General features: G+C 47.5%; 1 long non-coding RNA gene across 1 annotated transcript; it reads right to left on the bottom strand.

The window, feature by feature from the left end:
* Window positions 1–683: 683 nt before the first annotated feature.
* Window positions 684–8,925, bottom strand: LOC309838902. Its single transcript, XR_014298412.1, has 3 exons — window positions 8,764–8,925; window positions 8,363–8,455; window positions 684–791 (listed from the first exon to the last, which is right to left on the bottom strand). It is a non-coding gene; the product is annotated as an uncharacterized lncRNA (long non-coding RNA).
* Between the last annotated feature and the right edge of the window lie 1,950 nt (window positions 8,926–10,875).

Below are 10,875 nucleotides of genomic sequence, written 5' to 3'. Positions count from 1 at the left end.
CTACGGAAGGGTTATAAAGCATCCCCAGAAAGATTCTTACGCCTAACTTGATGGTCACAACTGTGTCCCGAGGCACCCTGGGGCACCAAAGGGAGCTCAGAGCTGTGCTTCAGAATATTTTAAACTTTCAAGCAAAGCACTGGATACTAGACATCTGCTGGACATTATGCAAACTGCTGGCTCCAGGTAATTCACACTTTCAACGTTAGACTGAGCTACATTCCTTTTGAAGATATCACAGCTTTGTGAAACTACATTTTGAGCAGTTCCTGTGATGAAAAGCAATGGCTACATAAGATGAAGCGTCTAATCTGACCCCAAGGTTTGGGGAGCTGTGCAGCACCCTAGAAAGAGACACATCCCATTATTAAGTAACTGCGGTTAAGAACGAGATAAAGCAAGTATTTTTCTTTCAATTTATTGTATTATTTTTTCAAACAGCTACTAAGTTGTTAGGACATAAACACTCACAAGCTAATGAACGTTACTACTTAGTGGGGAAAAAAAAAAAACGTTAGCCATTTTCTTAGCCAAGGGGTGTTGGGAAAATGAATGGGACACTAACGACACTGTTAAACCTCTGACCTAAACATCTCAGTCAATCTCTAAAACAAGGCAGGGAACAGGAAAGTTTCTTCTGCAAAGGGCAGATCTTTGGAAAAAGAGGTCCACTCCTGGGCGGCCTCCTCAAGCGTCACGGTGACGGCATCGCTGCTGTGGGTCCCGTGGGACAGCCAGGACCGCCAGGACCACCAGCTCCCCACGTTGTATGGCCACTGCCACCTTTGTTTCTGGGGTTCAAACACAGAAGGATAGAATGACTGAATATGTACAATAAACACAGCCCACAAGCTAAAGATGGATTTCCACATTGTCACTGCAATTTTTTATCATGAATTTAGGAGTGTGAGCTCTTCGAAGTAATTCACCATGAGAGCATCTGTAAAAAATCAGTGATGGTTACTTCAGTTCCTTTTCAGGCCTCCTATTCATCAGTCTCCAATCCATCCAACTGCTGCCATAAAATTAAGATCATGCGGGAGCCTCGGCATAAGGCAAGCAACTGAATTGTACAGAGTAGGCTTTAAGACTGCTAACTTCATTACGGGCAAAGAGTTGATGGATAGGTATCAAAACAAAAGGGATAAAAGTAAGGTATTTCTCATTAGTTACAAGGAGAAAAACAGCAACCATACAGTGAAGAAATGAATCATCACCTTGCTTGGGTCATCAAAATTAGCATCACCAGTGAGGGGCAGATGGGGACCTGATGAGAACACATCCCTAAGCAGAATCCCTGCTAGGAACGCACAGCGTGAATCCAACCACAAGATCATTCATCTAACCCCAAATGAATATTCTTTAAAAGAAAAATGATTGTATTCTTCAAAAACATCATTTCACAAAAGAAAGACTATGAAAACGTTTCAGATTTAAGGAAGATACAGACATAACAGCTAAATGGAATGCCTGGTCCTAGTACTAGAGGGAAATGCTATAAAGGACATTATAAGTGAACTTACAGAGTCAGAGTACAGTCTGTTATCTAATAAGATAAACTGAAATAAATGTTAAACTGACTGAATGATGCCTGCACCATTGTTATATTAGAAAACATGCTTATTCTTGGGAAATACACACTGAACTATTTAGGAATAAGGGCTATGATGTATGAACTTAAATGGTTCAGAAAAAAACCTAATGTACAATAATCTTATGTGTATATATACTATATAGATAGAGAGAAGGAGAAAGAGGGGAAGAGAATGCACAAATAAAAAACGGTGCAAAATATTAACAATAGGTGGATCTGGGTAAAGGCCTTATGTACTTTTGGTTCTGTTGTGTTTTTTTTTAACATTTTTATTGGGGTATAATTGCTTTACAATGGTGTGTTAATTTCTGCTTTATAACAAAGTGAATCAGCTATACATATACATATACCCCCATATCCCCTCCCTCTTGCGTCTCCCTCCCACCCTCCCTATCCCACCCCTCTAGGTGGTCACAAAGCACCGAGCTGATCTCTCTGTGCTATGTGGCTGCTTCCCACTATCTATTTTACATTTGGTAGTGTATATATGTCCATGCCACTCTCTCACTTCGTCCCAGCTTACCCTTCCCCGCCCCCCGTGTCCTCAAGTCCATTCTCTACCTCTGCGTCTTTTGATTCCATATATATGTGTTAGCATACGGTATTTGTTTTTCTCTTTCTGACTTACTTCACTCTGTAGGACAGACTCTAGGTCCATCCACCTCACTACAAATAACTCAATTTCATTTCTTTTTATGGCTGAGTAATATTCCATTGTATACATGTGCCACATCTTCTTTATCCATTCATCTGTCGATGGACACTACACAAAAGGATGCTCAACATCACTAATCATTAGAGAAATGCAAATCAAAACTACAATGAGGTATCACCTCACACCGGTCAGAATGACCATCATCAAAAAATCTACAAATAATAAATGCTGGAGAGGGTGTGGAGAAAAGGGCACCCTCTTGCACTGTTGGTGGGAACGTAAATTGATACAGCTACTATGGAGGATAGTAGGGAGGTTCCTTAAAAAACTAAAAATAGAACTACCATATGACCCAGCAATCCCACTACCGGGCATATACCCTGAGAAAACCATAATTCAAAAAGAGTCATGTACCACAATGTTCATGGTTCTATTCTTATGTTTACAACTTTTTGATAATTTGAAATTATTTCCAAATAACGTATTTTCAAACAGTAAAGTGCTGAACCACATTTGGGCACAAGAAAACAACTGCTTAAGTAAGTAAACATGACACATGCACCACAGCTAAAGAATGTGCATATCAGAAGTGTGTGGTCTCAGTGGCAGGACGTTCACCATAACCCAAGTGTGATGACAGCAGAGCACGTCGAAAGAGGCTCTCCAGTCATCAGCCTGTTGGAGGCTCTGGAGTGAGGTGCAGGGACAGTGAAAAAACTGGAGACAGCCAACCTGGAGCAAAGGTCACGCCTCCTTCGGGGGGCCCTGGTTGAGAGGTTCTCCACGAGGAGGTGAAGTCGGCATTATTCTGAGGCTCCTGCGGGCAGAGCCAGAACACCCGAGCTCCCCAAAGATTCCAATTCCAAGTGAAGCCTGGGATTCTGGGTGGGTCCCCAGCATCCCAGATGACTCAGTGCAGTGGCTCAAGGACCCTGCCATGGGCTCCTGGAGGGCAAGGATCATCCATCCCACCAAATCTCCAGCGTCTAGCAGCGGAGGGCTCATGGCCGACACCCAAGCCAACGTTTGCTTAATTAATTAATTAACCAACAAACAAGTGAATTCTTTCAATTATGGAAGCTGGGAAAGGAAAAGGGAGGAAGCAGGGACCACAGATTTTTTTTTCCATTTTAGAATAACGTAAACATTTACATCCTGTTAGTTAATATTGATAATTTCTTGCATCCCCACTATGTGCCAGAACTTCTCAATCCTCACAACAACTCCAAAAGGTACCATTCATTTCATTTTCCAGAAGAGGAGAAGGGCAGAGGGGTTCCGCAACCTGTCCAGCTCACGGGATTAATAAGGGATGGAGCTGAGGCTCCAATCCCAGTTCTAGGGTCTTTGTGAAGCCAACTGCCTTGCCTCTAGAAACAGGGAAATGTAGACCTCAACGCCAATCAGCTGAACAACCAGAAGGGCCAGGGTGAGAGCCACCTGTGCCCTGAGTTGAAGAAGAAGAAATTCAGAAGAAAGGGGATGCCTAGGTACACCTTTAGTCTGCTTCTAATGGGAAGAAACGCACGTTAGGACAAAGACATTTTAGGGAGACATGCAGTCCGCAAGTCGCCAGGCTGGTGGCCAGGTACTTATGATCCCCAAACCAAAGTAAAACACCTGGAAACAGGAGTGAGAAGGGCAGTGGGTAGGGTAAACAAGAAGCTATTTTTCTGATGCACTTTTGACTCTTTAAGTTAATTATCTTCTTTCATTCATATCGTCCTTTGTCTTAAGTTTCTCCCATGATTTTACTCAGGAAGAATGAGAGCCCTTCCTAGAGGGGAAGCCACAGAGCAGGAGAAGAGGGGAGAAGAAAGACGCTGGTTTGAATCCCTCGACAGCTCGGGTCCTCTGCATCCACGCATCCACCGTCCTTGTCAGAAGCGCAGGTGGGCCCGCTCCCAGCCGGTTCACACTCACCCCCTAACCCAACCACTCGTGCCGCTGAGCACGTGCTCTATGCCAGGCACCAAAGGTGTCAAGGGGTCCCGATGGGGCTCAGGACCCTCCAGACACCTCAGGTTAGTTAACAGGAAAGAAAGGCAAGAAAATCAAATGGAATAACACCATTTAGTGAGTGTCAAAAATCGAGAGGTTAACCCGCAAGTCAGCCCAGGGGGAGAGGCCTGAGCCAAGTCACGGAGAACGAGTAGGAACCGGCCCGGCCAATGAGCCCGGAAGGGCGTCCCGGGGAGAGGTCCCAGCAAAGGCCCCAGGTCAAGCCAGAGAGCCCTCGGGGTTGGTGCACCAGCGCGCAGGCCACCTGGAGGTGCTGGGAGGCCACTGGGAGATTCTGAACAGGAGCAACGTGAGCCTAGATGACGTACCTCAGAAGGGCCGCTGTGGCCACGGGGGGCGGGTGGGGGTGAAGGTGTGGAGGTGAGGTAAGGACAGCCTGGGGAGTCCAAGTGCAGCCTGACGCACTAGCAAGAGGGGTAGGTGGGAGGCAGGCACTCGGCGACGGACCGCATGAGCACCTGAGCGACAGTAAGGAAGTCAGGATGCCTTGGGGGGCTCTGGCTGGTGACTGAGGGGGAGCCCGAGGGGACGTAACGAGTGCAGGGTGCTGGCAGGACACGTGGCAGAGATGGCCGAGAGTCCGCGGTGCCAGACGGCAGTGGGACCTGGGGAAACAAATGTGAAGTCAGCAGAAGTTCACCATTTAGTGCAGAGGAAACTGCATGGATAATACAGAATGAGAGGGCAGAGAGGATGGAATGCTGGGAACAAGAGTCGGCAAAGGGGGCCACAGGGATCAGCCACAGAAAGAGGGAGAAAACCAGGGAGAGTTCATTGTCGCCGTACATAAGCCAAGGGAGCGAGAGTTTCGAGGGCAGTGGTCGGAGTGTCGGATGCTGGAGAGACGCGTGTCGGGGCACACGCATCTCCATAATCTGACTTCCTAGGTACTAAGCTAAGAGCTAAGATGCCTATCAGACTACAGTGAGAGGAGCAATAACGCTGAGACCGAAACTCACAACCGGAAATTCATCCCAACATTTGTTTGTAAATATAAACAAACACGCTAGAGGCTGCGAATGTAGAGACGGTGCTCCCTTTGAGGACAATGGCAGCCAAAGGACAGACATCTAGCAGGTAAACAACTGTAGGCAATGGAGAAATAAGGTGGGAGGTGGCAGGGGGGCACAGAGGCCCAGCCCCAGGCCAGGCAAAGGCTCAGGAAAAGGCTTTCCAGGGCTGAGTCCTGAGTCCAGAGAAGGAACGCAGTCTGGAGGGCAGAGGACAGAGGAGGCAGGGAGGGGAGGGGCCACCAGGACAAGACGCAGGCGTTAAGAGGCTGAAGCAAGAAACCAACGGGATGGAAGAGGCGTCTCAAAGAGCAGAGCCCCGGAACAGGGCAGAAAAGACAAAGGCCAGGCCTAAGGAAGTGTCGATCAACAGGGAGAGATGGCGGCCCACTGGCAGGCGTGCACCAGTGGACACCCACGCTGGTGCCAGCGTGACCCTCCTGGTGTGGCCCGGAGAAGCCTCATCTGCGGAAAGTAAACTGTGCTCAGGAGGATAAGTTAAAATTGCAGCAGCCAACACTGGCACTCGTGAAAAGCCTACAGACTTTACGTCTCATTCCATTAAATGGAAAGGTTTTGAGAGTCTAAAACAGGCCCCAAAGAAGCCTACTTTATAAAACACAAACTGCCCTACTGAATTCTCTAGTTTTGCAAAAATGCGCAACTTGCCAAGTGCTCCATTATAGCTTTATATTAGTATTTACTTATAATACCCGCTTCGTTCCAACATAAAACGGAATCAGCTACCATTTTACGTGAGCTGGTAGACGCATGTCACGGGCCTGTAGAGTTGCAGAGAACGACGGGGTTATCCGTCCACAGACAGAGTTTGTATCCCTCAGACATGAGGCGAGGAACTAAGTGGATCACAGAGGTGAGAACACACGGGTCTGCGGCCTGCTGCAGGGGGCGGCGGCGGGGGCGGGGCGCTCGGGAGGCCGTCGTGGAACAGGGATGACAGGGCAGTGACGGGCGCCAGTCCAAGAGGGTGTGAGGGCCAGGGGCCAGTGGCTCCTGCAGGGCCGGGACCCCGCTTGTTCCCTTTCCCACGCACCCGCTCACCCATTCATTGCTTCCTTCTGTGCCTCCAGGTGCCAGGCCCTGCTTCTGAGTGCCGGAAGCCCCACAGGTGGGTTGCTGCTGAAGGACCAGTGAACGTCCCCTGGGGGGTGGCAAGGAAGGAAGAGCTGCTGGTGGGAAGGAGAGTGTGGAGACACGGGGCACGGAGTGGGGCACAAACACGGAGGGCAGCGCTTCACCGAGAAGGACTGGCGGCAGCACAGGCTCCGGGGAGGACGCGGGGGACACCAGGAGATGCCCCGACAAGCCTTTCAAGGCCTCGTGCTGGTGTGCATCTGAATCAGTCACCTCTCCTGGCTGGGACTCCATGAGCACCGTGCATGGGGGCGGCACACCTGCCGACCAACACCCCAGACACTCTTTCCCCAGTTGACACCACTGCTCCCCACAGGTCTGGTGAAGCTCCACTACCGAGGGACGTTCAAGTCCCTGCGTCTATAAAGGACTCAGTCTGCAGGAAGCAGTTCCTGGAAAACCAAAGGCTTTCCCAAGCTCGTACTGCCCCGCTGGAGCCTGACTCCCTGGAAATATCCAGTCTTTGCAGCGGGATGCACGGCCCCCAGGCCGCTGCCAAAACCCAGGTCCGCCGCCCTCATTGCTCGTCCTGAAGGATAAACATCTTAATCGGCTTCTGATTACTTCTCTATTTTGTACAGTTGACTTTGGCTCTTTTCTACTATTACCTCAAGGCTTTAATATCATGGAGTTCTAACGAACTGCTCTCTTCTACATCATCCAAGTAATTCTCAAAAACATTAAACATCGCAAGACCTCAGATTAGAAGAATTCCATTATGACCCTTAAGCTGGCCTTGAGTGACTTAGGCCTCTTAGCCACTCGACTTTCTACTCAGAAAAGAACTTGTGAAGAATTATTCTTTAGTTATTTTTGTTTGATTATTAACTTTGGCCAAGGTTGGTTTTATTTTTCGTTACTGGTGACTCAGATACAGTGCCTTTAACTCCTCATTCTCTACTGTTTGAGTACAAAGTGGTACATTAACCCAAAATCACATCCTGTGTTTTGACTTTCACTCTTTTATCTTAATCAGTGTAACAAAAGTAAAAACAAAAAACACAAAGTCATGAACAAAACCTCCATAGAAGTCTGCTAAATGAAGGAGGGTGAAGGCATTTTCTTGAAGATATGCGAAGGCTGAGCACAGCTTACCTATTTTCATTTTTATGGCTCCAGAATCATGTCCAGAGGAAACTAAAAAAGGGTTTTAGCTCTGCCGAAGGTAAGAACCACATACACGACTTCCCATCTCATGCTGTTCCATTTCAACTCATGATGTCCCCGAGGTTCTTGTTTTTTTCAGTTTAGTATTGCCAGATGTAATAAAATAATTATTGCCGAGAAATTCAAAATGACTGGTTACAACAGCTGAACTAAAACAACGTTGCTGAGATTTACATGCGTCCCCAGTCTGAAACCAACCGTACAATCCATCAGCGTACTATTATTCTCCAAGAATTCTAGAAAGTATTCCCCTAAGATATTATAAGTTAGAAAGGAAGATCATCCTTCAATTTCCTAAACATCTTATTTAAATAATTATTTTGTAGCATGGTGAAAATTACGATGCCCTTTTGATTATGAGTTAAATATTTGAGAAAGCTTAACATTTTGTCACAACTTCCAAAAGGAGAACAAATGTTCCTACTTAAGTGAACTTTTTTTAAAAAGAATTATGCAGTTCTTCTAACTGTTTACATTACTGGTTTCAGGCATTTGCTACTCTGAGAAGAGACAAATTATGAGGAAGTTGGCAAAGTTAAATGTTGATTACAGGCTTTACAAGTGAAGAAAAGGCTTTTCCAAAGCAGCCAAGTAATTGTATTACGCTGAAAAAGTACTCATATCTTAAAATGGTAATTTGTTATTAATGGAAAGTAAAATGAAATTTAGCACATTTCAAACACAGCCACAATATTGAATACACTCAGATCATACAGAGGTTCATTTCTTAAGTAATTCATGATTAACAGACTCACTTACCTGAAGTATAGGAAAAGAAGGTTACGAGGAAACTACATCATTTTTTCACTGGGTAATAATATCTTGACTTCTCTCCTTGAAATGGAAAGGAATCTAAAATACAAAAAATAAAATAAAAATAGGAGTCGCCCTTGTGAATTTCCATGTCTTAAATTACGAAATTTTAAATCATTTAGGAGATAAAATGCAATTCATCCAAAGTTCTGCCCCAAAAAGCAGGATGGTATTTTCCCTTTTCTATCTTAATGGGTAAAATGCAAAATATTTGTTAAGACACACACACACACACACACACACACACACAGATAATCAAGGTTTAAAACAAATGCTGAGAGCCATGCAGAAGTGTGTGTAAAAGCAAAGCAGAGTCACATGCTCGGAAAAGACCCCAAAAAGCAAACCTCGCAGCGAAGCAGGGTGTCCGCCGCCCGCTGGGGCCTGGGCGCTGCGTCCGCACGGAAGCCGCAGCTCAGGTTGGGTCAGGGGACCGCGCACTGCGCCGGCACTTTTTTTTTTTTTTTTTTAATGGTCGTAGGGACTGAAATGTTACGAAACAGCAAATCCCCGGGAAGTTGGAGAGCCCAGCTCTCCGGGACGCGCGCCCCCGCGGACGCCCCCGCGCCCCGACCCGGGGGCGCGCACGGCCCGCGGGACCTGGCCCGCGGGACATGCCCCCCGGCCCCGCGCCCCGTGCCCCCGCGCCCCCGCGCCCGGCCTTGCAGGAACCCACCGAGCCGCCCCTGGGTCCACGGAGATCGACGCAGATGGGGAAGAGGTAGGAGCAAAACACCCGGGAAGCGAAGGCGAGGAAAATACTCTGGAGGGGACTGAGCCTCCCTGCTAAGTAGATGTTAATAATGCTACCTTCAACTCTCACGCAGAGTCGTCTTTCCCGAGTTTGTGATTTCATCTCATTTGTCTTTATGATTTAAGTCATAGCAAAAAATAAAAAATACTATATGGTTCCCTTTTCACACGCAGGAATTAAAAAAGGCCCAGGGTGGTTATACGAGGACAAAGAAAAGACTGATAAGCTGCTGAGGTCTGCGACCACTAACTAGTCCCCCTGCTCCGCCGCGTTGGCCTCCTGGTGCTAGAGCGGGGCTGTCACGTGTTTGTTCCCCCCTCCCGTTACATTTGAAGGTTTTCTCTGCGGCATTGACACTCAGTCAGTACAAGTGTGAGGAGCGTCACCGTAGAAGTTGGGAAGCCATCCGTGTCCACACACTCTCACCACTTTCCTGCAAGTGGGCCAGCCGGGGCCCCGCGGCAACGCCTCTCCTAAAAGCCACTTCCGTCCCTGCCTGGTGAATTAATCTGTGTTGAAATGGAATTGCAGTTGGCAGAACGGCAGCAATGCCAAGATCGAATAATCACTTGGACCCGAATCTGAGTTGTTTCCATCCTTGACAACAAATAATGTTACCCTCCGGAGCCTGCGGGGCCAGGAGTTGAAATGAGTTTATAATTTGGCTTCCAGGCTCTCTTCTCACTCTCAACCACTTAAATGTCCTTTTCTGCCTTTTAGAATGCAGGGGGCAGCTTTGGAGGCTGAATCACCGACGTGGTCTTCATTGATATCCGTCATGAATATTCTTTGCCAAATAAATAAAAAGAGGAAAAGCCCACATCATTCAAAACCACATTTGTTTTAACAGTGAAACTAAATAGACTGTCGGCTCATACTACCACATGATCATTAATAATCTAATTTGTTCTTCTCACTCCAGCAACTTGAAGAGAAATGCTCAGTGTTTTCATCTCCACACAGAGGCCCCATTCATCTGGCCCCTCAGTGCCTGATCCTGGTGATGCCAAACTGCAGGTTAAGAGCCACAGGACAACCCAGCGCCTCCTCTTTTCCTAGTAAAGAACTCATTAACACTCGGATCCTTGGCTCTGGGAAGTACATTGTCTCCTTAGCAGTTCCAAACATCATGTGCCCTGGGAAGGTAGTCATCTCTAGCTGGTGATGGAAAAGGAAAGAGACAGGAAGGCAGAACCACTGGCAAGACTCCCTAGAGATCAGGGTGGGACGGGAATTAGCATCTTGGAAAATTACTGGAGGTGAACCACAAGTATGCAAAGGACAGGTGGACGTGTCCAGCTAACATACCCTGTTAGGAGGAAGGGAAGTGTCATCACCCACACGCCTCCCACACGCCTCCCACTGAGTGAGCGGCTCTGCGTGTGCGCTCCCCCCATCCCCACAGCGATGCCATGGATGTCTGCGTTAACATCCCCATTTTGCAAATGGGGAAAATGAGGCTCAAAGGTGTTAAGAAACCTCTCCGACTGGTACATGGTAAAGCCAGGATTTTTCTGACTTCAAAACCAAAGCTCGAAAAAGAGAAAGAAATGCAAGCCTTTACTTCTTCTAGGATGCAACGTGGCCTTGTCTGCAAGCGCTAGTCCTCACGGGTGGTTCTCCAACAGGTGGGTGGCTGCCGCCAGTGGTAACCTGGCAGATATGCTGCCAGCATCCAAAGGCTGCCCGTGAGGTACTGGGAACA

The sequence above is a fragment of the Grampus griseus genome, assembly GCF_964374135.1.
Source record: "Grampus griseus genome assembly, chromosome: 21".
Lineage (NCBI taxonomy): Eukaryota > Metazoa > Chordata > Mammalia > Artiodactyla > Delphinidae > Grampus > Grampus griseus.
This window is presented reverse-complemented; position numbering and strand designations above follow the sequence as displayed.